The 24867-nt window shown below is 53.0% G+C and overlaps 1 long non-coding RNA gene across 1 annotated transcript in view; it reads left to right on the top strand.

Annotated features, from left to right (window-relative positions):
* The first annotated feature begins 14102 nt into the window (after positions 1–14102).
* Positions 14103–24867, top strand: part of LOC112605247 — a 12633-nt gene continuing 1868 nt past the window's right edge. The window contains exon 1 of the long non-coding RNA XR_003115382.1: positions 14103–14245. This is a non-coding gene — a long non-coding RNA (uncharacterized LOC112605247). The remainder of the gene's footprint in view (positions 14246–24867) is intronic.

Below are 24867 nucleotides of genomic sequence, written 5' to 3'. Positions count from 1 at the left end.
CCATCAAAGCTCTTGGAGCATTTCCATCAAAGACTAGGTACATTGTCAATGAGCAGCAATGTTTGAAAGGAATCTTTTTTTCTGAGCAGTAGGTCTTAACAGTGGACTTAAAATAGTTAATAAACTATGCTGTAAACAGAGGTGCTGTCATCCAGGCTTGAGTGTTTCATTCACAGAGCACAAATGAGTAGATTCAGCATACTTCTTAATGACCCTAGCATTTTTGGAATGGTAAACTAACACTGGTTTCAACTTAAAGTTACCAGCTGCATTATCCCCTAACAAAGCAGGCAGCCTGTCCTCCAAAGTTTTGCAGCCAGGCATTGACTTGCCCTTTTTCGCTATGAAAGTCCTAGATGGTATCTTCTTCTAATAGAAGGCTGTTTCATTTACATTGAAAACCTGTTGTTTGGGCCGGGCGCAGTGGCTCAAGCCTGTAATCCCAGCACTTTGGGAGGCCGAGACGGGCGGATCACGAGGTCAGGAGATCGAGACCATCCTGGCTAACACGGTGAAACCCCGTCTCTACTAAAAAATACAAAAAAAAAAACCTAGCCGGGCGAGGTGGCGGGCGCCTATAGTCCCAGCTACTCGGGAGGCTGAGGCAGGAGAATGGCGTAAACCTGGGAGGCGGAGCTTGCAGTGAGCTGAGATCCGGCCACTGCAGTCCAGCCTGGGAGACAGAGCAGGACTCTGTCTCAAAAAAAAAAAAAAGAAAACCTGTTGTTTGGTGGAGCCGCCTTCATCAAGGATGTTAGCTGGATCTTCTGGATGACTTGCTGCAGCTTCTTCACCAGCACTTACGGCTTCCCCTTGCACTTTCATGTTCTGGCTTCTTTCCTTCAACCTTGGTAGGGTGTGGATTTGTGTCCCCACTCAAATCTCATGTCAAATTGGAGGAGGGGCCTGGTGGGAGGTGATTGGATCATGCGGGCAGATTTTCCCCCTGCTGTTCTCATGATAGTGAGTGAGTTCTCATGAGACCTGATGGTTTAAAAGTGTGTGGCACTTCCCCCCGGCTCTCTCCTGCCACCATGTGAAGAAGGCCCTTGCTTCCAGTTCGCTTTCTGCCATGATTGTCAGTTTCCTGAGGCCTCCCAGCCATGCTCTCTGTTAATCCTGTGCAACTGTGAGTCAATCAAACCTCTTTTCTTCATAAATTACCCAGCCTCAGGTAGTTCTTTACAGTAGTGTGAAAACGGACTAATACAAACCTTATGAACCAACCTCTACTAGCTTCAAGCTTTTCTTCTGCAGCTTCCTCACCCCTCTCAGCCTTCATAGAGAGTTAGGGCCTTGCTCTAGATTAGGCTGTGGCTTAAGGGAAGGTTGCGGCTGCTTTGAGCTTCTATCCAGGCTACTAAAACTTGCTCCCTTTTGGCAATAAGTCTGCTTTGCTCTTATTATTCATGTGTTCACTGGAGTAACACTTTTAAATTCCTTCAAGAACTTCTTTTTCTCTGCCTTCACAACTGGGCTGTATGGCATAAGAGGCCAAACTTCCAGCCATTCTCAGCTTTCAGTATGCCTTCCTCACTAGCTTCATCACGTCTAGCTGTTGAAGTAAAGTGAGAGACTGACTTTTCCTTTCAGTTGAACACTCAGAGGCCATTGTAAGGTTGTTAATTTGCCTAATTTCAATATTTGTCGTGTCTGAGGAAATAAGAAGAACCAAGGAGAGGGAGGAAGAAAAGAAGAGGGAGAGAGAGACAGGGGAATGGCTGGTCAGTGGAGCAGTGAGAACATATGCCATTTATTGATTAAATTCACCATCTTATGTGGGCATGGTTCATGGTGCCCCAAAACAATCACAGTAGTAACATCAAATAACACCAAAGGTTGCTGATCACAGATCAACATAGCAGATATAATAATAAGGAAAAAGTTTGAAATATTGCAAGAATTACCAAAATGTGGCACGAGACACAGGGTTAGCAGGTGCTGTTGGAAGGATGGTACCGATAGGCCTGCTTGACACAGCATTGCCACAAACCTTCAGTTTGTAAAAACTGCACAGTATCCGAGGTCCAACAAAGTAAGGAGTGCCTGTGATCGCGGCACAGACTGAGAACCCAGGCTTCTTACTCCCAGCCCAGCAAGGGTGGCTCTGCGCTGTGAGTTTCTGGAGAAGAAGGCTTCTCGGCTCCCATCTGTGATTCTAAAACACTTAATCAGCTTCCTGGCAATTTCCAAGGTGAGAAGAGCCCGTTGTTTCTACCTGTTTGCAGACTGGCCTGCTGTTACCTTGGCAACAGCTGTCACCAGGAGCCTCAGCTCCCTCTGGCATGTCACATCCTTTATTGCCAACATCAACATGCCTGGGTCAAGGGTGAAGTGGTATGGGCCTCCCAGGTCCAGTGTGGGGGACCTTCCGCTAAGAACTGCTTATTTATAACCCAAAGGAAATTTGCCCTAAAAACAGGATTTCCGTGCTCACCTAGCTGATTTTCTTTTTATATTCTACAGGGGTTAGTAGACAGGCTTTTGCCATTTGAAGAGGTTGCTTTTCTTTCTTACCAGTCAGTACTAGCTTGAGATTTTAAAACTGAGATGTTGGCCGGATGAGGTGGCTCACGCCTATAATCCCAGCACTTTGGGAGGCTGAGGCGGGTGGATCACCTGAGGTCAGGAGACCAGCCTGGCCAACATGGTGAAACCTCATCTCTACTAAAAATACAAAAATTAGCCGGGCGTGGTGGCTCATGCCTGTAGTCCCAGCTACTCCAGAGGCTGAGGCAGGAGAATCACTTGAACCCAGGAGCTGTAGGTTGCAGTGAACCGAGATCGCGCCACTGCACTCCAGCCTGTGCGACAGAGCGAGACTCTGTCTCAAAAAAAGAAAAGAAAAGAAAAAAACAAACAAACAGATGTTCAGATCCAGTGGGAAACCCACCCCATCTCATTATATGGACAAGGATAGTAAAACTTAGAGAGGAGAACTGACTTGCTCGAAGTCCACGGAATGTATTGGTGCAATGCAGGACTTGGACTTAGCTGAAGTCCTGGTTGCCTTTAGGGGTTGGCATTACCGCAGGTTTGGCTTCATGACAGTAACATCACATAGAAACCATCATCGCAGTGGATGGGCACAGGCTTGCTTCTGGACTTTATTAGTGACGGAGACATATTCTGGGGCTGCCTGAGTCATCTTCCGGGAACCCCATTTTCCTGGCGCCCAGTACTCCCTTTCCACACCTCCCAACCGCCTACCAGGTGTTGGAAATCTGGAGTCTGCAGGGGTCAGGCAGGGGACAAAACCAAGTGACATGGACTGGCTGGGGACTGTCGAACTGGTTCCTCTAGCCACTAGGCCCACACCCCATGTCTGCCTGTCCTTGCTTAGCCTGTGCGATGCCTGAGGCTAGAGGTCTGAGGTCTGAGATCTGCTGTCTCTTAGCCCGTCAGGTTCGAGGTCCTTCCTTCTTACAGGAACCTCCTTCACTTTCACCAGTGCTATAGGAACCCCGTGAGGTCTGGCTGTGCCTCCCAACCCATCCTGGGCCTGGTCCATCTGTCCAGCAGCCTCTGTTACAAGGGCATAGTCCCTGTCCCCTCAGAACCTCCTAACTGCAGGTGAGGTCACCTGGGAGCCAGGGAAGACCCGAGGCAGACAAACCTGGGTCATCCCTCCATCTAATCACCGACAGAGCAGAGCACTCTCATGCTAAAGCAGAAGGTCCCAGGCAAGCCTGGACGAGTGGTCACTCTAACTCTAGTTTTAGAATAAAGACATGTAAACAGTAGTTCGGGGACCAAAAGCCAGCTTGCCATGTCTTTTGTATAGCCAGCTGCCTAAAAATGGTTGCTACATTTTTAAATAGTTGAAAAAAAACAAAACAAGCATAATGTTTCATAACATGTGAAAATTATATGAAGTGTAAATTCCAGGACCGATAAAGTTTTATTGAATCACTGCCATGTCTGCAACCGATAAAGTTTTATTGAATCACTGCCATGTCCGCTCACTTTCGTGTTTCAACAGCAGCGTTGAGGAGTTGCAACCGAGACCACAAACCTGCCAACCACAAACCCACTGACCTAAAAGATTTCCTACCCAGCCTTCAGCAGAAACATGTGCTAAAAATTCTCTGTGCTCTAAAAAGTGAACTTTCAGTCTCAAAGCAAAGACCTTTTATTTGGCACTGGGTAGAAACCTCAGCTCCTTCTCTGAAGCCATAAACTCATTCCTCACTTTGGAGATGGGAGGCTGCAAAGAAATGTGAATTGAAAGGAAATTGCAAATCCATCTTGTTAATGTCTTCAGTATATTGTAGCCATTATACAGAGAGGCAGACAAAAACCACGCAAGCTGAATAAAACTGTCTGTGGCCAAATGCAGCTCATGAGTCTCTAGCATCTGGACTTCATGGGCTTCTCCGTCTTCTCCTCCTGACCCCAGGGTTCTGCCAGCTGGAGCTATGCCTCTTCCTGCCTCCCCTTCCCCGGCTGTCTAGCATCCTGCTCAGGCCACACATGCTGCCTGACCGGCCTGCCTTTGAGAGCAACTGTGGCCTGGAGAGAGGCGTGGCCTTGGGGCTGCAGGTTTAAGTTCTGCACCCGCTGCAGCTTACTAACTGGAATGGGGCTTTGGGCTCCAGCAGGTACCCATGGGGGTGGCTTCCTGGCCCAGCAGTTCCCCCTCCTAGCCATCATAGGTGGAGGCAGGCTGGGTCTGGATTTCCCCTTCCAGTGAAGTTGGGATCCAGGTTCATGGAGCCTGGAACTTGCGTGGAGCCCCCACCAGGCGGGTGCCTTGAGAGAAGGGCAGGAAGTTCTTGCTCTGCTGATCCACCCAGAGCCTCTGTATTTCCTGCTTCCTGTGAGTGGCTGCTCAGCACTTTGGCCCTGTGAGCTGGGACAGTATCTTTTCATACATTTTCTGGGTTTTTTGTGGGCTTTTTTTGCTAAAGGTAGCTAAAGCTGATGTCTGTTTCTCGCCACTCTGACAACACTAACACATACAATAACAGTTGGATACATACTTGTATCAATTTCCTATTGCTGCTGTCACAAGTTACCACAAATTTCATGGTTTTAAGCCACCAATTTGTGATTTTGCAAGACACATTTACTATTTTATAGTTCTGGAGGTTGGAAATCTGCAGCAGGTCTCCCTGGGCAGCAACGGGGGCATCAGCAGGCCATCTTCCTTCCGGAGACTCTGCGGGGAAGCTGGTTCCTTGCCTTTTCCCACTTCTGAGGTTGCCCTGGTCCTTAGCTCATGGCCCTCCCTCCATCTTCAAAGCTGTTTCTTAGAGCCATCGTCACCCCCCACCCCACCCCACCCCATACCACTTCCCGAATCCGGGCAAATTCTCTGGTCGCTCTGGTCAGTGAGAGGCAGCCAAGGAAGGCGGGTGGTGGCCGGGCTGGGCCTCGGGAGGCCAGCAGCTTCCACTAGCCCCTCTCATGCTTTCTGGGAGCCCTGAGCCACCCCAGGAGGAGGCCAGTCATCTTGCACTGTCAGGGACATCATTTTCAAACAAACGATAGGTGTGTATCAGGGCTCGTGCCTGGACGTTTTTTCCTATGCATGCATAGTGTGGCCCCTCTGGGGGAGACTGGAAGGGAAAGGAGCTTGGTAGTGAGGGAGTCGGCAGAGGGTGAGCTAGTGAACTCTGTCCTCCTCACTAAAATGAGCCTGCTATGGCTTCTGAGCAGCAGGGAGCTAGTGGCTGTGGCTGGGCAGAAGGTCGCTGGGGAGGGTGGGCCTCGTGGACAGGAAGGGAGTGAAGCTGACAGCAGCAGGGAAGCCAGGCAGGGGCTTCAGGCGGTGCTGCCCGGGATTTGGAGACGTCTGTAGGGAGGAGGCTGGGGACAGCTGTGCGTGTTCCCGAGAGTCTGCAATTCTGAATTCTGTGAAGTTAAACACCGTGTCTCCACAGTGCTGTGATCTGGTGATTTGCAGAACCTCTCGCCCAACAATTCTCAAATCCCCTGATTCATGTGGTGCTGACCCAGCCCATTTGATTCCTGCCAACCCCTGGCTGGCCCACGACTTCCCCAAGAAGCTGAGGAGAGGCTCCATTTTTATTTATTTTCTTTTTCTATTCAGTCAGGCAGGTGTTGGGGGAGCTCTGCCTTCCACCCAGGATGCCCAGATGGGGAGGATCCAGGTCGGGAAGGTCTGGAGGTAGGTTGGAGTAACTGGGAGTGTTTGCCCGTGTGGGTGACCGTATGTGTCCATGTGTGCCTGTGTGTGTCCATGTGTGCTTGCATGGGCCCATGTGTGCCCCGAATGTGCCCACGTGTGCCTGTGTATGCCCATGTTGTGCCCACGTGAGCCTGTGTGTGCCTGTGTGTGCCCTGAGTGTGCCCATGTGTGCCTGTGTATTCCTGTGTGTGTGCCCATGTGAGCCTGTGTGTGCCTGCATGTGCCCACATGTGCCTGTGCACCCGCCTGCTGAGTGAACTGCTGACTCCTGTGGAGGCAGAGAGGAGAGCTCCACCTTGAGGAGAGGTGCTGGCAGTGCTGCCTGGCCTGGGGCTGTCAGACACTTCTTCAGCCTCATGCCCTGGAATGGTTTGCCTGAGACTGTGGTCTCACATTAGGACCCTCTAGAGACCGGGCATGTGGGGTGGAAACTTGGAGTGCCTTTCCTTAAGCCACAAGCCATAAGCCATAGTTACTCACTGAGTGTCATCATCTCCACAGTTGACAAAAGGCCTGAGGGACATGAGAGACAAGCAGGGTGGCCTTGGATTAGTAAGACAGGGAGCGGTGGGTGAGGGAGGGGGCATGCCAGGGAGCAAGGCCACTAAGGACAGAGCCAAGGGCAGGGACAGGGCCAAAGGCAAGGCCAAGGACAGGGCCAAGGGCAGAGCCAAGGACAAGACCAAGGACATAGTCAAGGGCAGGGACAAAGCCAAGGGCAGGGACAGGACCAAAGGCAAAGCCAAGGACAGGACCAAGGGCCTAGTCAAGGACAAGACCAAGGGCAGCGTGCATTTAAAAGGGGAGGAAACATTCAGCAGCACCTGGGGGCTTTTGAAGGTAAATTGTAAAGGGACTCAGGTAGACCTGGCTTCATTCTGCCCCATCCCTGACGCTGTGTTACCTCTGGCAGTCCTCACCCTCTGTTGGGCTCCATGTCCCCACCTAGAAGTGAGAAAGCTGAATCAGGGGACTTCTGAAGGCCCTGCTGACTCTCCTGGCCCCCGATCCCCCGAGGTGGGATTTCCTCCTCTCCTCCACCACCCTCTCAGCACCAGCTCCCGGGAGGAAGGCCTGCCACACGAGGGCATTGTGAGGTCCAGACAGGAAACAGGCAGAGCCTTCGCCCTGTGCCTGGGACACTTGCTGTCAGCTTCTGGGGCTCCTTCCAGGCTTTGGGTGACCCTCTCTGCCCTGCCAGCCTCCTTGCAAGGGGAGGCTACTTCCAAGATGGTCCTAGGAGAGGAGGAGGCAGTGTGGGAGGGGCGCCAGGCCCACCTCCACTCAGAGCCCCCTTCTGGCTGCTCCTTGGCCCAACTTGGGGCTTTGGCAAGCTCTTCTGAGAAGGAGATACTGTGGGTGACAACCATGACCATTGTTGGTTATGAGAGGTGAGGGTATGAGGCAGCCTCCATCGATCCATCCATCCATCCATCTACCCACCCACCCTCCATCGATCCATCCATCCATCCATCCATCCATCCATCCATCCATGCATTCAGCATTTATTAATGCCTGTGGTGTCTATAGAGAGCACAGCACCCTCCGTGGATGACTCTACACCCTTGCCCTGCCCTGTTATTCTTGTTTGAGTAGTGCGTCATCTGTCCACTGTGTCCCCCATTAGAATATTCACTCATACAGGCTTTGTCTTTTTTGATAAATGCCTAAAGTCAGGCCTGGCTTTTTTTTATGACTAACATATACGTGTGCATTTTTAAGCCTGGTATTTAATAGATGCTCAAAAGTATTTCTTCCATGTACAAATTTAACCCTCCTCCCCCCAGCACTCCTGGGAATTAGACTCAATTATAGATAAGGAACCAGGCTCGGAGAGGCAAAGTGCTTGCTCACGTTTCACAGTCATGGTGTAGTGGGAGGAAAAGCCAGGTTTCCAGAGCCGGGCCTCACCCTTTCCACCGCTCCACACTTTATGGCCAGGGCGGGGAGGGCAGAGTCACCTCTGGCTGGTTGTGAGGGGGGCTTCCCGGAGCAGGGGCCATGGGCAGGTGGTTGAAGGGTGCTGCTCCCCAGCTGGGAAGGAGTGGGAAGGACAGCCAGGCTGAGGGGACATCTCTGGCCAAGGCCTCGGGGGCAGGATGGTGTACCTGGCCTCCAGGAGGGAGGTGGGAGGCAGTGCAAGATCCAGCCAAGCCCTGCCAGCCAGGAGCTTCCTCAGTCCCCACTGTTATGCAGAGTCTGACTTGTCCCTGTGAAAATAACCAACAGTAAGACCTGCCCCCAAACACCCTGGGCTTAAAATGCTTTATGCCAGGCTGCTGCGCCCAGGAGCACCTCTACTGTGCAAAGGGGAGCCCCCGCCGACCCCCTGCAGGCCCAGAGGAAGGGCTGGTTCAGCCAGGCCTGGGGGTCGGCAGGTCTGGGCTCCCCGCTTGCTCTATCCCACCTGCCACGTAGACTGAACTTTCCCCCTTCTCTCCCTGGAGCTCAGAGTCCCTGTGCATCACTGGCATGGCTTCTGCAGCCCTTCGTTGCCAGAGAACTCTAGTGGCCCCGCCCAAAGCTCACACCTCTGTGGCATTTCACAGCATCCGAGGCATTTTTCACATTTGACACCGGTCCTCTGATCGCCTCAATGGCTCCATGAAAGGGGCTGGGTGAGGTTAGAGAGCTCCCTACCTCAGGTGAGGAAACGGAGGTTTGAGGGAGAGAAAGTCATTGCCCCAAGTGGCTGGGTTCGTCCGTGGCAGGTCCTTGTCTGGAACCCTCACTTGTCCCATGGCAGTGAGGACTCGTCCCACAGCGGAGAGCAGGCAGAATGGCGACACGTTCTGTTTCCTGAGTCCCCGACCAGGACCCATCTCTGAGGTCCTCCCTCCCAGAGGGACTCATTCTGGCCAAGGAAGAGAAAGGAAAAAGGACACCCCCAGAATACATTGGAAATGATGTCCCCCTTTCTCTTATCTAAACCCCACCTTCCTGGTTGGGCCAACTCACTCAGAGGCAGTCTGAAGGCTTCTGGGCAGAAGTGGCTGAAGCCAGCCCTCAGGTCCACTCTGTCTGGCACTGGGGAAGAATACGAAGCATGACTTACTATCTGACCTCATTTTCGGGAGACACTTTTCTTTTTTTCTTTTTTTTTTTGAGACAGAGTCTTGCCCTGTCACCCAAGCTGGAGTACCGTGGTGTAATCTCGGCTCACTGCAACCTCTGCTCACTCGGCTCACTGCAATCCTCCTGCCTCAGCTTCCCAAGTAGCTGGGACTACAGGCGCATGCCACCACACCCGGCTAATGTTTTTGTATTTTAGTAGAGACTGGGTTTCACCATCTTGGCCAGGCTGGTCTTGAACTCCTGAGCTCAGGCAATCCACCTGCCTTGGGGTCCCAAGAGATTTTTCTTTTTAACCCAGTGAAGAAGATTGTGCCTGGAGCCAGGTATGCGGGCATGCTGGGTGTGGGGTTGGCATCTTGGTTTGGGGGCTTTTTGGACACTAGAAAAGCAAGCTTGGTCTCTTCGGGGGCCAGGTGGGAACTTGCTATCCCTGCCTAGGTGAGCTCAGGCGCTGTCCCCACAGCAACCCTGCAAAGCCCCATTTTTCCTGGAGGAGAAAACTCAAGTTCAGAAGGGAAAAGTCAGTTATCTGAAGATACACAGCTAACACGTGGGAACTGGGATCCCAAGCAGTCCTGTGTAGACGTCCTTCTGCCATCCCCACTCCTGCTGCCACAGCCACTGCCTTTAAGGACCACAGAGATGAGCCCTGGGACCGGAGTCACGGGCAGGAGAGTGGATCTCGGGGACTGGAACTGCAGACTCTGCCCTCAGTCCAGGTCCAGGCTCTCAGGATGACATGTTCTCCCGGGGGAAGTGGGACGGCCTCCACATGAGCTCCTTCCTTCCCGCTCCAAGTGCTCCTCAGCCTTTTGGTAGAAGTCGGGGTCCTCGAGAAGCTTTCTTGGGGCCAGGCCAGTTGCCTCTGCAGTGGCTTCTGCGGGTAGGGATGGGATGAGCACAGTGGCTTCTGTGGGTGAGGATGGGATGAGCACACCCTGCCTTCGGGGATGACCTCTGGGGATGACTCCTGAGCCTCCCTTACGGCTGAATTGTGTCTCCCAATTCCCACGTGACATTAACCCCACGGAACTCAGAATGTGACTGTATTTGGAAACAGGGTCATTGCAGATGTGATTTGTGAAGATGAGGCCACTCTGGAGTAGGGTGGGCCCTAACCCACTATGACCAGTGTCCTTATTTTTACAGGACATTTGGACACAGACCCAGGCCATGTGAGCACGAAGGCAGAGACTGGGAGATGCATCTAGAAGCCAAGGAACGTGGAAGATGGCCAGCAAACCGCCAGACACGGAGGGAGAGGCCTGGAGCAGTCTCCCTTACAGCCCCAGCAGGAACCAACCCTGCTCGCACGTTGCTGTTGGACTTCTGGCCTCCAGAACTGGGAGACAACACGTTTTGGTGGTTTAAGCCACCAGCGACATTCATGCAGCCCCTGTGGAGGTTGAGGGATTTGTTCCAGAGCTCTGGGCAAGTTGCTTTGCTTTTTGAGGCTCCCTAGCCTGTAAAGTGGGGAGTGGTAGGTCTCCACAGCTGTCCAGATCAAATGAGATAAAGAAGGCTGGAGAGAGGGGAAGGGCGGGAATTGGAGGCGGAGACGCTGACCTCCATTTCTGCCCTGCTTCTGCCACGCCAAAGCTCATGACCACTTGCCCGTTACTTAGTAATAGTATTTACCTCCCAGACGGTTTGGGACCTGGCAGTGTTTATTCGATAGAAACCACCTGGAGAGCTGCAGCGCCCCCAGAGTTTTGCAGTGCTTGTTCATCACAGAGCCCAGCGGAGGGTCCCAGCGTGAGGGAGGAATGTCAAGGGCAGTGTGGCGGCGGCAGGAGCTGGAGGGGGCTTGGGGTTTGGTGGTTGGCCTTCGACCTTCTCCAACGGAGATGCAAATGTTACAGATGGGGCCTGGGGACAGCAAAGCAGGGAGAGGTGGACTGGAGTTGAGTGTGCTCTGGTTTGGAAGTGAGACCTTGACTTGTGGTGGCCTACCCTGTTTGGGTGACGTCTGTGTTCAGAGCTAAGCCCCAGGGGCACACGACAAGGAAGACAGATGGGGGTGGTGGCGCTTGGAAGCCTCAGTGAGATTCTGTCTGGTGCTGGGCTGGAGCTGTCGTTGGCTGCTTCCCATGGAAAAGAAGCTGATCTGTGTGATGTGGGCTTGGTAAGATACCGAGAAACAAGGGGCGGGAATGCTGCAGAGCACAGTGGCGAGCGGGAGCCCCTGACTGGCTGAGTTTTGGGGAACTGATCCGGATTTTCAAAGCCACAAGATCACCCCAATGGCCAACAGCAGGCCGGTGTGTCCTGGCTTTCCCTCCCCAGCCCTTTCTTCTCACACCTCTTGGCAATTTGGTTTTCTTCCTTTCTCTAAGGCCTGTCCTTGAAGGATGGAAATGTCCATAGGTTGGGGGTCTATGGTGTGTCAGGTCTGGGGACAGAGATGGGACCCCCTCCCCCCACAGACACCCAACGCAAGATTCTTTCAACATCTCCAAGAGGTGCTGTCATGACCCCCGTGTGCCCGGGAGGAAAGAGAGGCTGGTGGACTTGGGGGACCACCTGAGTCCTGCAGGAACAGCGGGGCGCTGACCACCCATCTGAGGACCAGGTGCGGAGTGGCCTAAGGCAAGGGGGAGGCTCCAGGATGACGGTCACTTGTCATTTCTCCGGCAGAGGCTGGGGGCTCGTGGCCTCTGCATCACAGCCGCTGCCACAAGCAGGACACTTCAGAGGCCCGGGCCCCGCCTCTGCGCCCACCTGCCACTTTCAAGAGAAATCTAGAGTGAAAGGAAGAGAGTTTCTATTTTTGATGAGACTCAGTGAAATGGAGGCTTTTTAAATAATTAAAATCCAGAATACATTATTTATTCAGGTCGGATACGAAGCTGCCTTTCCTTTTATGACCCTGGCAAGTCATTCACCCTATCTGGACCTCAGTGTTCTCCTCTGTAAAATGGGTGCAGCACCAGGCAGGGGGTCGGGCTCTAAAGGCTTCCAGGGTCTAGAGCAACCCAAAGACCCAGCCAAAGCGGGCCTCCTCCAGGAAGCCCTCCCACCTTCCCTTTGTGCTTCTGCAGCATTCCGCCATCCCCTGTCAAAGATCTCACCACCTCCGTGGATTCACGTTTACACACCCATCTTCCCACCAGACCCTGAGCTCCTTGAGTTCTGGGACCGAATTGGATGAATTTCCACATCCGCAGGCCCAGCACAGGGTGGCGCGTACAGTCTCAGTGATTGTTGAATGAATGAATGAATGAATGAGGCTCCAGTGTTTGAGCGAATGTGGCTCCTTCACCCTGCAGGGAGGCCTGGGTTCGGGAAGCTTCCCCTAAGTGTAGCCGGCCACGCATCCCTGGTAATTCTGAGACGATTTGCCCTCTGAGGACTCAGCTGGGGAGAGAAGACATAGGTTACCATGGCAACAGATTTTTTTTTCCTGCCAGAGCAAACATTTCTACAGAAACCTCAAGAGATGCCAGCCAGTGCGGGGGCACTGCCTCTTTCTCCCACGCCCTCCCTGGCCTCTGAGCCCAGAGCTGGCCCTTCTCACAGGGTTTCTCAAAGCTGCCCACTGTAAGGCTGTGCCTGAGACCGGGGTCAGCCTCGGCCTCACATCCTCCCTGGGGAGGTGGGGGCATCCCCACGTGCAGGCCCTCCCACAGGCCTGTTCACAGCCCAGGCTGTCAGCGGTGGGGGAGCCAGGCCCAGAGAGGGGAGCCGTAGGGTGCCCACTCCCAGCCCAGGCAGGCTTCCTCTGCCATCCGCCAGTGCCCCCTCAAACCCAGGTGACAGCTGCTTCTTCCCCCTCTCCCATTCACAGGGCCCAGGGAGGCTACCAGGGGGCCACTTGGAGGAGCTGGGAGAGGTGCTGGTCCTCTGGAGAGGGGCAAGATCTCCAAGCTCAGATCCTGCCAGCTCAGACCCATGGCCCTCGGGTCCTAATGGATCCCGTCTGGGACCCTGGGGTGGAAGGCCCCAGGAACAAAACTCAGAGAGGCCTTGTGATTTTCCCCAGGACACACAGTGAGTGAGGGAGGAGGCAGGTTTCTCTGGAGACAAGGCCCAGCGTCTGCCTCCTGTCCTGCCAGGCTAGACTCCACCTTCCACTGCCTGGAAACAGGGGACAGATGGCCCCTTCTGGAAGCACAGGGGTGTGCAGAGTGCCTCATGAGCACTGAAGGTGTTGAGGGCCCGGCTCATGCCCCGCACTGCCCGTGTGTGGACTGCAGTGCGGGAACAGCGCTCAGAGAGCCTCCATGGCCTTGCCACAGCTCGCAAGTGGTGGCGCAGGACGCCGATGTCAGTGCTGTCGGGCTCTGTGACACTGTGCTATCTGTCCGCGCCCCTGGACTGTCTTATTGAAGGCAGGCAAGGAGAAGGGAACGGGGCAGGCGGAGGGGTGAGTGGCTGGTGGAACCGCAGCCCAGGCCAGGGTCGGGGCAGGGAGCAGGGGAGGGCCTTTGACACCGGTCAACTCTTCCCAGAGGCCATAGGCACATGGAAGGGTGAGGCCAGGAGAAGCAGCTGAGCTCAGTGGCCCAAAGCAGGGACTCTGGGACCTGCCAGATGGGGGTCAAATCCCAGCTCCACCCCTGGGATTTGCACTTAGGACAGCTGTTTATTCTTTCTGATCACAGCTTTCTCACGTGTAAAATGGGGAGCGCATTCAGTGGCTCCACCTGGCGGGTTATGAGGATGAACGAGTCGGATGCATGTGAGGCCGCTCTGGGGGAAGCCGCCGCTCTTCTGTGATTTGACTCCCATGCAGTCCCTGGGCTCCTCTGCCGCCGCTCTTGCCTCCTTGTACCCCAGTACTTGGCCCTCAGCAGGCACTCCCAGGAGCTGCGAGAACAGGCTGAGTCCTGGCGCTTGTCCGAGCTGTCCTGTTTGTACGCACTCCTCTCCCACCCACTCGCTGGTGAGCTCTGCGAGAGTGTGCTCCTCTCCGTCCCTGGAGCGCCGCAGCGTGCTGGTGCATAGTAGGCGTCTGTCCATGTCTGTCTAGTTGAATTTCCTGAGAGTCATTGGACCTTCTCAGCAGCTCTGGAGGTAGGTTGATCAGGGTTCCTCATCCCATTTCACAGATGTGAAGACCCAGGTTGACATTCACTGGGCAGGTTGCTCACCGTCCCAGAGTTGGTCGACAGGGACCGGCATCCTGATTTACTGTTTAACTCCCAATCCTGTGTGATTCCCATTCCACTAGACTGCAAAGGAGGGACAGTGGAAAAGAAAGAGCAGGTCAGGTGATGCCAGGAGGTGGGGAGAATCAGCCAGACCCTCCTCAGCTGTTTTCCCCAAACCAGCCCTGATCCTTAGCTCCCCGCCTCTGCTCGCCCTCCCTGATAGCTTTGCCTTGGCTGTGAGCTCGGCACAGTTGCCGGTGGGGGACAGGAGTGGGAGTGAGTGGCACTGATTGGGGGAGGCAGAGGCCCCATAGTCTGTCCGTGCTCCCAGCCAAGACCACAAGTTCATGACCCCGCACCCAGGCCTGCAACACAAGCAGCTGCTCCGGTCACTCCAGAGCCCCTCAGCCCCACCCCCACCTCAAGAGCCTCCTCCCGTCCCGGAGCCTCCAGCACTGCCCAGTCCCTCCCGAGATCTGTGGATCTGCGGGCTCACCCGCCCACACGGAGCTGATCTGTGGATCTGCGGGCTCACCCGCCCACACGGAGCTCGCCTGCAGTGCTGCCTCTCCGGCTCTCATCTCCATGGCAACGCCCACCACCCCCACTCATGGCCGCTGTGCTCTGTACCTGAGGCCTGACCCTGCTTTCCAGCTGCCCATTTGAGTGTGGGGGGACACCCACGCACCTGCTCAGGCCAAGGCTCAGTGCCCACTCATGTGCCTGCCCCCACCCACAGGTCAGCGTGGCAGCGTGTGGGCGTACACAGGTGTGTGTGGGGGGCCTGGGTGTTGAACATACCAACACCTCATTCGAGTCCTTGAGCTTCTGTGAGGGTCTCTGGGACCTGGGGACCGCCAGCAATGACTAAATGTGTGTGGTGTCTGTGTCCCTGGTATGGGTTTGCTTTTGTCGGTGTGCCTGTGCCTCTTGGGGCCTGTGGTGCTGCCTGAGTGTCTGTATCCCTGGCAGAGTGGCAGAGGCGCAGGGGCACCTCCCTGTGTTTGTCAGAGAGGCGGGATGGCAGCCCCTTTTTTTCCACTTCTCCAGTGACGGGAACATGACCTGGCTTCAGCCCACTCTCTAGGGACGTCCAGGCCCAGCAGTGGTCAAGGGAGACAACTCAGGAGCCATCTTTGCTGGGTTCTTCTCAGGGCAAACAGCTCACCAAGGGCACAATGAGCTTTGACCCTGGGATCCACAGCATTTTCTCCCGAGGCGCCACCCTGATTCCATTTTCCTAATCAACAAAGGGGAGCCACAGAGGGCCACGGGCAGGACACCAGGATGGGGGAAGCGTCGTCTCATTCTGTTAACAGCTGGCCGTGCCCCCTTGCACAGGACACAGCTTCCCTGCCTGGTAGTGATTCCTTATGAACTCCAGTTCTGACTGTCCAGAAGTCCATCAAATGGCAATTGGCTAAATACTCAGTTCTCTTGACACAAGGCGCTTCCTCTCATCCTCATAATGCCTCAGCCTCGTGGGCTGTCTCATTCTCCCCAGCTGAGAAGGAGGGAGCCGAAGTGCTGAGGAGTGAGGCCGCAGCAGATGCTGTGGAGACAGGATTCAGCTCCCAAGCCTTTGCTCTTCTCCTACCTGCTCCCTCCAACACTCTGCCCACCTGGCTCTCGGGCCAGATTGGGCCCTCTGTGCTGGCTGCCACTGCCCAGCCAACCCCTCCTAATCGCCCTTAGCCACCAAGGCCAGGTGTTGGGGCAGGGAGGTGTGACCCGTGGCGAAGGGCACCAGCTGCTCTGCTGGGAGGCCCCTCCTTGCCCTTTGCTACCGACAGGGCTCGAGATCAAGGAGGAAAGTATCAGAAGGGAAAGGCAAAAGGCAGGCAAAGCTGTCCGGCTCCTCCTGGCTGGTGGGGAATGATGCACTGAGTTCTGAGATCAAGGGCTTCATTAGGGATCAGGCCAGGCATGGAGGACCAAGGTCCTCAGAGCTGGATTCAAGGAGGAGGGAAAGAGGAGGGGAGCCCCGGCTGACAGGTACAGGGACTGGGGTTCAGAGGCCAGCTGTCCGGTTCCATGAGGAACACGAGATGTGTGCACTCATGCATGTGTACACACAAAAAGGGGAATTCGTCCAAGTCCAACTCACTCACAAATACCCTCTGCAATGTCAGAACAATAACTGAGGCACGACCTCACATCAAGAGCTCAAAGTGAGAGGGACTGATCCTTCCCTAGGGGATGGAGGAGCCATGGACCAGGGAGGTCAGAAGAGGAGGGAGCACGCGAGCTACTTGTGGATGTGGTGGGCGGCCTGGAGGGTCCCCACACCAGGGCAGAGAGCTCCAGGCTGAAGGACGACACAAGCAAAGGCATGGGGCTGACAGGGCTGAGTCAGGTGGGTGAGAGGGGACCTGGCTCTGAAACCCAAGCAGAGCTTCTCACATCTCAGGGACCTTCCTGACTCAGCAGGTTTGGGGGCCTGAGCCTCTGCATTTCTAACAAGCTCTCGGGTGATGCTGATGCACTGGTCCAGGGACCACACTTTGAGCTGCAAGGGTGTGGGCTGAGATGTCAGACTGTCTGAGTTTGAACTTGGATCTGTCCCCTATTGTCTGTGCTAGTGGGCAAGTGATGAGCTCCTCCTCCTGCCTGAGTTCCCTCACTTATAATATGGGGATAATCGTCATAACAATGCCTCCTTCAAGGGGGTGATTGTGAGGACGAAGAGGCAAATACGGTTGACCTTTGAACAACAGGGGGGTTAGGGGACACTGCCCCCCCACCATGGAGTTGAATATCCATGTAAAGGCCAGTGTGGTGGCTCACACCTGTAATCCCAGCACTTTGGATGGCCAAGGTGAGAGGATCACTTGAGCCCAGGAGTTGAAGACCAACCTGGGCAACATAGGAAGACCCTGTCTCTACAAACATTAGAATAAAACCACTCTGGTATGGTGGCCTGCGCCTGTAGTTCCAGCTTCTCAGGAGGTCAAGGTGAGAGAATTGCTTGAGCCTGGCAGGTCGAGGCTACAGGGGGCCATGATTATGCCACTGCACTACAGCCTAGGTGACAGAGGGAGACCCTGTCTCAAAAAGAAAAAAAAGAAAATACATATATAACCTTAGGCTCCCCCCAAAGTTAACTACTAATAGCCTACTGTTGACTATAAGCCTTACTGATAACATAAACAGTTGATTAATACATATTTTATACAGTATATATATATTATGTACACCATATTCTAACAATACAGTAAGCTGGAGAGGAGAAAATGTTATTAAGAATATCAGGAAGAGAAAACATGCTCGCCCTTCATTAAGGGGAAGTACATTCATCTTTGTTGTCTTCATATTGAGTAGGCTGGGGAGGAAGAGGAGGGGTTGGTCTTGCTGTCTCAGGGGTGCAGAGGCAGAAGAGGTAGAGGAGGTGGGAGGGGAGGCAGGAAGGGTGGGCATATGGTATAACTTTGATGGAGAAAAATCTGTGCATAAGTGGACCCGTATTGTTCAAGAGTCAACTGTGTATGTAAAAGCACTCAGATCAGGGCTTGAGAAGTGTGTTATTATTCTAAAATGCTAGGCAATTCTAGGCTGAAAAATGCCTGCTTTTTTGCTGAGGAGTGGGTCACTGTTGAGTTTTAAGGAGGGGAGTGAGGCAAGCAAAGTCTCCTTTAAAAGAATGTCTGTGGGCAGTGCTGGGAACCGAGTGGGAGATGGGGGACAGGCCTGAGAGGTATGAATGAGTCAGGGCCCTGCTGCAGGAGCAGGAGGAAACGGCAAGCCTGGGCCACTGGGGCAGGGCTGGTGGAGGACAGACGCTGCCGGCTCAGCTCTAACTGGAGTGGGCCTGAGGCTGGCCGGCCGCTCTGCACCCTATAGCAAACCTTCTGGGCTGGGGAGGGAGCCCCCGCCTGCTGGGCTGCTGCTTCATGGTCACTGTGCTGACGTGCTCAGCCTGGGGTCAGATTTCTGCAGCTATGCTGGGCCCTGCACCATTTCCCAGTCCTCAGCCTCCTTGGCCTGCAGGCCTCAGGTCGTTCCCCTCAACTCTCCTGCCAGGAGCTTCCTGGATTTCCTCAGGAGAGAAGAAAGCTTCCCCTGATGTGCACTGGTGTGTGAGCGTGTGCACATGTGGATGTGTAGAGGCAGGTGTGTGTGTGCAGATGTACATGTGTGAGAGTGTGTATGTGTGTGAGGATGTGCACACACATAACAGTACACACCCTTACACGTGCACACACAAGGCCCCCGTGGCCCCAGCTGCCAGCCCATATTCACTCTTTGAGGAGAGGCTGTGGAGTGTTCAGACTTAATTTCTAGGAAATTACTTCCCCGTCTGCCTGTGGACTTCGAATTGAGAGATTCCAGTTCACCAGACAAGCCCAGCATGCGACCCTCTGCAAGGCAACAGCCCCCGTGTCCTTCTTTAGGGGATGCACTTACTCATATGTCCTCCTGCCCCCTCTAGGTTCCCAACAGAGGTAGGGACAGTCAGGGAGGGCCACATACTCTTGGCGGGCCACTGTGGGCACTGTCTTTCACTCAGAGAATGCTTCTTTTGCTGCTTCCATTGGGGTGAGGTCCTTCACCACCCAGGACCTCCCCAGTCCCTAGAATGATTTCCTAAATGAGGGATTGCTTGGGAGGAGGAGTTCAAGCCAAACGTTCTACTCCTGGGATTTCTGAAGCATCTGTTAGAGGGTCACTCCTCAGTCTACAGAGGATAGGGAAAATGCCCACTTCACGCCAACCCCAGAACCATGGGCTGGAAGGATGCGTCCAACCACCTCTGTTCAGGAAGTTCACCTACCCACAATGCGGTCGTCTAGCTTCTGCTAAAACTTCTGCCTATTGGCTGCCTCTTCCCAGGAAACCCCGCCCACTAGCAGATACCTGCTAGAAAAAACTTGCCAAAATTTGCATGCAGGCATCTTTCATTTGTTTGTCCTAGTTCGGACCTTGGTTCTCCACACCCTATATGACAAATGTGTTTTTCTGCCAAACCTTCTTCCCTTCCTCTGCCAAAATGTCTCCGATTCTTTCCCCTGACTTCACTGTCCAGGGGACTTCCTTAGGCATCCTACTGTTTGCCAAGGTCACACCAAAACTGTCACCCTCCAAATGTGGTCTTCCCCCCAATTTGGGGCTTGATTCTTCTGCAGCCTATTGACTCTGTTGAACTTTGTCAACTGGAGACCAAGACTGCAGATCTGCCAGCTGGCTTCACTGGGACCTTCTCAGCTGCAATGAACACAGATGCCAACCCAGGCCGAGGGGATTGTATTCTCATGATATGGACTCTCTGAATAAGGGGGCAGAAATGTGACCGGGCTTCAGGAACGAATGAAGCAGGGTTCTAGTTGCCTCTCTTTTCTCTTGCTTCTCTCTGCACCTTCTCACTGAGTCTCTCTCCCAACCAGCCTCCTCCGCTTCGGGGTCACAAGACAAAACACAGCCACAGTGTCTCCCTAGCTGATGTGCTATGCTCAAGCCACCTGGAGACGCCTGGAATCTGTAAGCCCCAATTCCCAAATCATCAGGAAGTTTCTCTGGCCCAGTTCGGGTCTCTCGCCCACCTTGCACCGATGAGCCACCTGCTGTGGTTGCGGCTGCTGAGCAAAACTGTGAGAAACACGCTCACCTGTCCAGACCCAAAGAATGGACTCAGGCACAAAGAATAGCGAAAGTGAGACTTTTAATAGAGGTCTTGCCAGATTGGGTGGCTGGTAGGCACACCTGGGGCAGCTACAGCAGGTAATTTATCTCCCAGCATGCAAGTCCCTCCCCCAGTTCCTCATGGCTGAGTACTGTGGGGTGACAGTCTTCCCGGACATTGCCTAAGTGTCATTATCCCCCTTATAAGGTTATACCCTCTCCTCTTCGCCTCTTAAGTTTCAATTTCCCAATAATGGAACTTTCTTCCCTTTTATGGGCTGACCCCTCTTCTACGTTCTGTTCGTGTATCGTGACCTTCTAGGAGCGTGAGCCGTGCTGTTACATTCACAGGCTGGCTGCCAGTGCTTAGATTTATCATGCCTTGAAAATGGACCATTTAAAATGTTTTCTGACAAAACCCTATGCAGACAGGGGTAGGTAAGAAAAAGTTTCCAGGGAAGCATTGCTGGGCAATCTTGAATCTTGACTACCTTGTCCAAACAATGTATTACCCTTTCCAGTTCTGTGTCTTTTGCCAATTTGTTGAGTGGTCTGCATGCTACACCTTCATCCTGGCTATCAGCAAAAATGTTGAACAGAACAGAGTTGAGGAGAGATCTTCTACCCACCACTCAATGTTTCCTGCCAGGGGCACATGTGTCTGCTAAGTAAACCATTTGATAATGATTAGTCAGACTACAGAGCCCTGCTTAACTGGCGATAATATGGCCATACTGACACATGGCAGTGTGGAAATGACGTGGCACTATGGAAAATGCTTAGCGTGTAGCAACTGACAAAAGTGGTATACAAAATTAAATCATGAATATACAGGGGGAAAAAGGTTAGAAATATTTTAAAAAGACAGGTAACATGAACTACATTTGGTTAGCACAGCAGGCAGAATTCCAAAAGAGGACTGCTTACGGGTTTCAGCCAGCCTGGATGAGATAACCTTGACTCCAGCTGGCAGGATGAGCTGCCCATGCAGAGATCTGTCTCGAGCGGCACCTGCAGGGATTCGCTGGGAATAACTGCTCGCAAGTCCAGGAGGAGGCGTAGGTAGAGTTAACATGGCCATGGATGTGTCCAAGGTGCTAGGAATGGAATAGAGTGAGTTTGGTTATTAATTCCTCAATTCCCTTCCAAAGCACCAAAGGCAAGGCAGCCAGTGTGGTAAAGGGAGTATTTTCCGTCCTGTCTGCAGCCCTGTGCTGCTCGGCCACATTTCACTGACCCCTTCCCGAAGCTGTTTCATTCTCCTCATGTCCAGGGCCCTAGTGAGCCCACAGGGTCTGTCTGTGTGACTTAGAGAAGGATGCCCCTTCTGGACAGATGCAACACCATGGGCACACACTGTGGTGTGTGGCAGGCATGCTGGAATCTAGCCCTTGCTCACCTTTCAGCTGGATGTCCTTGCACAGTGGACAACACGCACAACCGTATGCCTGATCCTGGCACAAAGCACAGCCCTTTAGTCCCAGTTCTTCCCCAGGTGATTTCCTCCAGGCCTTAGTCTTCCCTGGACAAGGCCTTAGGCTTTAACAGTGGGGAAGGCTTTCTGTTGCTGCAGCCCCTGGGTGGCTGCTCTCTGGGGTGAGGGCCCAGCTAGCAAGTCTGTGACCACAGGACTGAGGGTATCCCTTCCCCTATGCCCACCTTAGTCACCTCCCACCTGGCACTAGTGGGTCCTCACCAATTTTGTTTGAATTGAGCCTAGTTCATTCTGGAGGTTGAGACTAAACTTCCTTACTGAGCAGGTGTCTTGGAGACCCCTGAAGGCCACAGGCTTATTTTTGCCCCAAGAGCGCAGTAAGAGCCTAAAATTGAAGTGATTTTTCTGCCCTCCTAGATTGACTAAAAGGCCTGGTGGAGACAGGCTGAGGAGTCCTGCACTGACCTCCGAATGTTCTATTAGTTGGGTTTTCACATTCAGAGTATACTGTGGAGATCATCACGTTCTAGTTTTCTGGAAACTTCCTAGGTTTACTCCCTGGTGCATTGCTCCTCCAAGTGATAATTCTAGAAACTCATTCCTTTGCCTTTGGCAATAATAACCCAGATCCCAGGACTCCAAATGGAAAAGAACAGCCTGCATTTCCAGACTTCTGGTGTGGAGCGGGAAGCCAGACAGAATCATTCTGGCTGTGAGCTGCAGCGGTGCTGTCCGTGCCAGAACAAATGCATCAAGTCCTAATGATGACTCGAAGCGTGATTAGGATTCAGGTGACCTCGTCATCGCAATCCTCTCTGAGCTATAAAACTGGAAAAAAAAATAAGGCAGATTGTGCTTGGGACTAGGGAGCCCCTGAGATGAGTTACAGCCGGCATTTCCAATGCCTGGGAGCCCCCAGGAAGCACCCTTTGGAGAAAGCGTAAGTCAGGTTCCCTAAAAGGAACTAAAGATGTGTTCCATTCCACTGTGCAAACCAAATTAATGCTGCATACTGAAGGCCTTCCTTGCCAAGATACAGTTGGATTTCTACTAGTCATTGAGGGCCATTTGCCCGGATGCAAATGGCCTTGCTGAGCTGGTGCAATGTCTGACTGGAGGTTTTGGGGAGCAGTCAGCCCCGTGCATGTGTATTTAACAATCATCAGAGCTTTCTCTTTTTGGCTTCGAGGCTAAGCTTATTATCCAAGGAACAAATGGAATATGAAGGCTGCCTCAGTGCCGCCAGAGCCCATTAGGAAATGTGCTATGAAGCAAAGGCGGCGCGTTGACAGGGCTGCAGAGAAAGAACTTGGAAGCAGAGGCAGGAAAGGGAGGGCGGCTTCTGTCCCAGCATCCCTGAAATGGCTCGCTGTGAGTTCCGCAAGCCACACTCACACCATGCACCTTCCCCGCGCCTGAGCTCATCTGCAAACAGATTACCTTGCAGACAGAACCTCCAAAGGGCCCTATCATCCCATGGCGCATCGTCATTCTCACTCAGAAGCAGAGGACTCGGGGCCTTTCATCTAACACCCAACCAACGTAAACGTCTGTTTTCTGTTCTTCTCCCCTCTACTCTTTAGACAATAAACAAGAACCATCTGACATTTTCCTTAGTTTGTATATTTCAAACTCAATCCAACTTAAAAGTATCCTACCTGACCCTCTCCAACCCGCCTTCCCTCCCGTGTTCTCTTTCCCTTTGGAGTCCTTACAAACTCTCCCTCTACTTCGATGGTTCAGAGAAGACTGAGAGCTGGGCCTGGGTCTTGAAACCTTCCTGGTGGTTTTCTACTGCACTCACGTCCTCAGGCACCTGATGGGGTAGAGCCCACCTTTTCAATGTCCCCTCCTCTCCACCACGGCTACCTACTCAGACCACTTGCCTCTTGCACCTGGAACATGACAGTAGCCTCCTAACTGTCCCTGACCACAAGCCACACCCTCTGCCGTCTTTCCTCTATTTGCTGCCAGAATGATGTTTCGGAAATACACAACAGACCTTGTTGCTATCTTCCTCCCTCCCTCACTTTCCTCCCTCCCTCCCTCCCTCTACCCCTGCTTTCCTCCCGCCTCTACCCTCCTCTACTTTCTAAGCATCTGCTAGACCAGGCATTGTTCTAGGTTTACAGATCTACAGCGTGGGACAAGAAGCCATCATAGCCTCTGGCTTTTGGGGATCATAGAAACATTTGCTCCGGGGAAATGCTAAGTAACAACCTACACCATTAATTCTTTAAAAACGACTGTGACTCAGTGCCAGGAAGAAGACTTTGGAAAAGGTAATGTGAAAATGTTTTCCCCGCTCAGAATCTTCCAGTGGGATGGTAATGATGTGTTGATGCAGGCTTCTTATTGTAACAAACGTACAACTCTGCTGGGGGCAAGGGCTCTGTGGGAACTCTCTGTACCTTCTGCTCAGTTTTGCTGTGAACCTAAAACTGCTCTTTAAGAAAGGTCTTCTTTGTTTTAAGTCTCCCAGTGACTCAGCATACAGAGGGCTGGGCTGAGCTTTTCCCACTCCCACTGTGTTCCCTAAGGTCCATCTCCCCAGACACTCCTTGTTTGAGTACCCAATGCTCCCGTGCCCCAGTTCCTTCAACAGCCCCTCTCTTCTTCCTGCAACTTCTTTTCCTTCCCTTGGCTACCCTCTCCTTTGGGAAACTCAGATGTCACCTCCTCCAAGAAGCCCTCCCTGATATTACTAGTCTGGATTAGGTGCCTCCCCTCTGTGCTCCCAGACCTCCCTCTGCCTGCCACTGTCATTGCATCACCTTGTAACTGTACATATCTGCCACTGCCACCAACTCCCACTGAACTGAGAATGCCCTCAAATAGGGACAAACAGAATCTTTTAGCACAGTTACTGAAACACATGTAGGCTTCAGTAAATGAATGGATGCAAAATAAAGCTAACATTATCTGATTAGTGAGAATGCTGAGAAAATTCTAGGGAAAGGAAAAAATAGATATCCTTGAGTTTTTACTAAAGTTCCAGAGATTGCAAGAATGAGCTTCCTGACTACCTTTGCCTCTAACAGCAATGCTGCAGTTGAACCTGACAACCCGTTACCATGATGTAGAGAAGCCAGTGCAACAGAAGAGAGGACATGTTTAATCTCATCTTTGCGACTTGGCTCTCGTATCACTAAAAATCGTATTTGTGGGAGGTGAGGCAGGTGGATCACGAGGTCAGGAGATCGAGACCATCCTGGCTAACATGGTGAAACCCCGTCTCTATTAAAAAATACAAAGAGAAGGCCGGGCGCGGTGGCTCAAGCCTGTAATCCCAGCACTTTGGGAGGCCGAGACGGGCGGATCACGAGGTCAGGAGATCGAGACCATCCTGGCTAACACAGTGAAACCCCGTCTCTACTAAAAATACAAAAACTTAGCCGGGCGAGGTGGCGGGCGCCTGTAGTCCCAGCGACTCGGGAGGCTGAGGCAGGAGAATGGCGTAAACCCGGGAGGCGGATCTCAGCTCACTGCAAGCT

The sequence above is a fragment of the Theropithecus gelada genome, chromosome 13 (assembly GCF_003255815.1).
Source record: "Theropithecus gelada isolate Dixy chromosome 13, Tgel_1.0, whole genome shotgun sequence".
NCBI classification, from domain to species: Eukaryota; Metazoa; Chordata; class Mammalia; order Primates; family Cercopithecidae; genus Theropithecus; species Theropithecus gelada.
This window is presented reverse-complemented; position numbering and strand designations above follow the sequence as displayed.